Genomic DNA, 4,495 nt, shown 5'->3' with positions numbered 1-4,495 from the left:
AAAAAAAAATTGTGGTCATTACTTCTGAAAAAGCAATTCATGGATGATTTTGATTTTTTCCTTCTGCTTAAAAATGTATGTTCCACATTTTTACGAAAGAAACATATCACTTTTGTGGTAAGGTTGAAACCTATTTTATTCTAAATATTGAGATAAATGTGTAAAATGCACAGCACAGTTCCACACACATAGTAGGGGCTTACTTGACTCTTTCCTTCCTGGCAGTGATGTTGCAAAGGCCCAAGGGAGCTTGTCTACCAGCCGTGTTAGCTTCTGGAAGAGATGACAGCTGACAGGTTGAACTAAGAGGCGGTTGTGAACTGGGCACTGTGCGACCCTCCCAATTTACACCCACCCTCTCAGGCCAGTGGAAGTCACACTTCCCCCTTCCTTGACTATCCTCGTGTTTTTTGTTTTTTGTTTTTTGTTTTTTTGAGATGGAGTTTCACTCTTGTCGCCCAGGCTAGAGTATGGTGACGCCATCTTGGCTCACTGCAACCTCCGCCTCCCGGGTTCAAGGGATTTTCCAGCCTCAGCTTCCCAAGTAGTTGGGATTACAGGCACCTGCTACCACATCTGGCTAATTTTTGTATTTTTAGTAGAGATGGGGTTTCCCCATGTTGTCCAGGCTGGTCTCGAACTCCTGACCTCAGGTGATCCACCCGCCTTGGTCTCCCAAAGTGCTGAGATTAGAGGTGTGAGCCACTGCACCCAGCCCTTTCTTGGGTCCTCAGATCCCTCTTGTACTGTGTTGAATGTTGGGCTCTTCCGCTGTTTTCTATTCAGTTGCACCCACCTGAGTGGGCCCGTGGTACTGCAGGCTTGCTGCGGCGTCTCTGCAAGCAGCTCTGCACCCCAGCACCCGGCTCAGGGCTGGGCACTGAGAAGGCAGCCAGGCTCTGTGTGCTGAATTGAAAGGAATGTGTTTGGTGGCTGTCAGTGACTTCACATCTCAGGCCTGACTCTCATCCTGCTTAGTAGCAGGGGAAAACACGTCAGCTCCGCCAGTGCCACAAACTGGGATCAGATTCTGACGCCATCACCTACTAGCCATGTGGGCTTGGGCAAATCACTCCAATGCTCTAAGCCTCAAGTTTTCCACCCTTAATTATCACCTCTGCCCTCAGGGTTAAAATTAGCACTCCACTGAATAATGAGCAGGCTAAATAAGAGAGTAAATACAAAGCCCTTAACACAGTGCCTGGCAAATACTGAATATTCAATAAAAGGTGGCTCCCTGCAGGTTTATATGACCATAAACTTTATCATATGAGCCAGCAGGTTTCTGGGAAGGAAACGAGGAGCTAGTCATCCTCGGGCCTGAGCTGGGTGCCGTGGTGTGCGCTTGTAATCCCAGCTACTCAGCAGGCTGGGTGGTAGGATCGCTTGAAGCCAGGAGTTCAAGACCAGCCTGAGCAACATAACAAACCCCATCTCGAAAAACGACAAAAATTATATTAATTAATAATATTTAGTATTAATATAGTATTAATAAATACTTAGTAATACTATTTATTATTGTTATGCCAAGATGACAAGTATAAACTAGGCAGAACCAGGCCAACCTGGACATCTGGTCACCCTACTTATCCTCTACTCACTACTAGCTCCCTGCAGGCCGGGACCAGCTGGTTTGCATCTCACAACCCCGGCCCTCGCCCCACCTGCCTCCTGCCTCTTCCCAGCAGTGCCCTAGCCGAGCACCTAGGGGACTTCTCCTCCCAGGGCAGGGGCCCCCTGGAACTGCAGCCTGCCTGGAGCTGGGGAAGGCTCTGAAATGGAGAGATCGCAAGTTCCCATTCCTGCCCCCATGTCCCTGCAGACCCAGGAGCCCTTTAGCGACCCCAGGAGCCTACCGTGAGGGCCGCGCGGGTGGTGCCGGGCTGTCCTGTCTTCCTGAGGAGCAGAGAGGAGGCTGGTGTGGCCTGTGGTCAGCTCAATTCAGCCCCAGCGCCGATCAAAGTTCCAGGCAGTGGTTCCTCCCCTCACGTGGCCCCAGCGTCCCAGAATGTCACCAGGGTCACAGGACGGGAGAGGGCCTTGGCAAGGCCTCGGAACATTACAAAATGACCCTGAACTCCTCCCACCTACAGAGCCCTCGCGGGGCCAAAATCCCACCGAGGTCACAGGGTTGGTACCTTGAGGACCTCAGGGACACAGCAAGCCCTAGAGACTCCCGCAGGCGGCTGGGTTGGTGAGGACTGGGAGGGGGTCCACGCTCACACCCACCCCTGCTGGCAGAGGCAGAAGCACTGGGAGCCTGACCTCAGCCTCAGGCCCGTGGATTTGTTGCTTTGTCTTGTGTGTGTTTGTTTAATGAATGAACTCTCTAAACCCTTCCTGAGTTAGAAGGGGGAAAAGCTATAGGGAGATGAATTGGGGCCCAATATGGAGAGGAGCGCTCACACACTCACGGCTGTCTGAGGTTGAAAGATGCCGCTTTGGAAGGGAGGGATTTTCCCGTCTCTGGAGATGTGGAACTAGGGCTGCAGGACACGCGAAGTGTGTGTGTGGTGAGTGCGTGCGTGTGGGTGTGTGTGAAGTGGGTGTGTGTGTGAGTGGGTGTAGGAGTATATGTGTGTGTGTGTGTGTGTAGGGGTGTGTGGTGAGCGTGTGTGTGGGTGTGGGGTGTGTGTGTAAGTGGGTGTATGTGTGAGTGGGTGTGTGAGTGGGTGTGTGAATGGGTATAGGGGTGTGTGTGTGGTCAGTGTGAGTGGGTATGTATATGCGTATGTTGTGTGTGTAGTATGAGTGTGAGAAAATGTGTGATGAGTGGGGGTGGGTGTGTGGTGAATGTGTGTGGTTGTGAGTGGTGTGTGTCGGCGTGATGACTGTGCGTGAGTGTGTGTGATGAGTGTGTGGGGATGGTGTGTATGGTGTGTGTGGGGTGTATGTGTGTGTGTGTGGTGGGGGGTTGTATATGTAACTGTGTGGTGAATGTGTGTGTTTGGCTGTATGTGCGAGTCAGTGTGTATATGGTGAGTGTGGATAGGTATGGGGGGATGCGTGTGTTGGGTGTGTGAGTGCATGTCGTGTGTGCTGTGTGTGTGTGTGTGCAGTTAGTGTGCAGTGTGGGGGGTGTGGTGAATGTGTGTGCATGCAGTAGGTGAGTGTGTCAGGGTGTGTGTGGTGAGTGGGTGTGAGTTGCAGTGAGTGTGGGCGTGTGTGGGTGTGTGGTGAGTGGGTGTGTGTGATGAGTGGGTGTGTGCAGGAAGTGTGGGAGTGTGCGAGTGTGTGGTGAGTGGATGTGTGTGCAGTAGGTGTGAATGTGTCAGCGTATATGTGTGAGTGTGTGGTGTGTGGTGGGTGTGTGTGAGTGTGTAGGTGTGTGTCAGGGTGTATGTGTGTGGTGAGTGGGTGAGTGGGTGTGTGAGTGTGCACTGAGAGTGTGGGTTTGTAGTGAGCATAGGAGTGGGTGTGTGCAGTGAGTGTGAGGGTGTGTGGGTGTGTGGTGTGTGGTGAGTGGGTATGTGGGTGTGTACTGTGTGTCGGTGTGTAGTGAGCATACAAGTGGGTGTGAGTGTGCAGTGAGTGTGAGTGTGAGGGTGTGGGGGTGTGTGGTATGTGTGGTGAGTGGGTGTGTGTGTGCAGTAGGTGAGTGTGTCGAGGCATATGTGTGTGGTGAGTGAGTGTGCACAGTGTGTGTGGGTGTGTGATGTGTGTGGTTAGTTGATGTGTGTGAGTATGCAGTGTGTGTGAGGGTGTGTGGGGTGTGTGATGGGTGTGTGAGTGTGCAGTGTGTGGGTGTGTGGTGCGTGTGGTGAGTGGGTGTGTGTGAGTGTGCAGTAGGTGAGTGTGAGTGCATTGGGGTATATGTGTGTGGTGAGTGGGTGTGTGAGTGTGCACTGTGAGTGTGAGGGTATGTGGGGGTGTGTGGTGAGAGCATAGAAGTGGGTGTGTGTGTCTGCAGTGAATGTGTGAGGGTGTGTGGTGAGTGGGTGTGTGTGAGTATGCACTGAATGTGAGAGTGAGGGTGTGTGGGTGTGTGGTGTGTGGTGAGTGGGTGTGAGTGTGCACTGAGTGTGAGAGTGAGGGTGTGTGGGTGTGTGTGGTGTGTGGTGAGTGGGTGTGTGTGTGCATGAGGTGAGTGTGTGTTGGGGTATGTGTGTGGTGTGGTGAGTGGGTGTGAGTGCACTGAGTGTGAGTGTGAGGGTGTGTGGGTGTGTGGTGTGTGGTGAGTGGGTGTGTGAGTGTGCACTATGTGTCGATGTGTAGTGAGCATACAAGTGGGTGTGAGTGTGCACTGAGTGTGAGAGTGAGGGTGTGTAGGTGTGTGCTGAGAGCGTAGGAGTGGGTGTGTGAAGGTGTGCAGGGTGAAGGGGTGACCTGGACGAGCAAATCTAACATCGTTTCAGTGCCAGTAGTCTACCATTTAAAGTAGACTGATGGCTTTTTCACTCATTGCGTGGTATTTTTATCTCACACTTTTTATGAGTGCAAAATAATGTTTCTTTTGCACGTGAGCTGATTGCATCAGCCAAACTGCAAAGGTCTA

At 52.0% G+C, this 4,495-nt stretch overlaps 1 protein-coding gene across 2 annotated transcripts in view; it reads right to left on the bottom strand.

Moving 5' to 3' along the window:
* Positions 1-1,941, bottom strand: part of CPN2 (carboxypeptidase N, polypeptide 2) — a 10,341-nt gene extending 8,400 nt beyond the window's left edge. For both annotated transcript variants that reach the window (XM_011961212.1, XM_011961213.1), the window contains exon 1: positions 1,857-1,941. The gene's annotated coding sequence lies outside the window, so the exon portion shown is untranslated. The remainder of the gene's footprint in view (positions 1-1,856) is intronic.
* Between the last annotated feature and the right edge of the window lie 2,554 nt (positions 1,942-4,495).

The sequence above is a fragment of the Colobus angolensis genome, unplaced genomic scaffold (genome assembly GCF_000951035.1).
Source record: "Colobus angolensis palliatus isolate OR3802 unplaced genomic scaffold, Cang.pa_1.0 Scaffold54, whole genome shotgun sequence".
Taxonomy (NCBI): Eukaryota; Metazoa; Chordata; class Mammalia; order Primates; family Cercopithecidae; genus Colobus; species Colobus angolensis.
The sequence above is the reverse complement of the archived record's forward strand: the minus strand, read 5'-3'. Positions and strand labels throughout refer to the sequence as shown.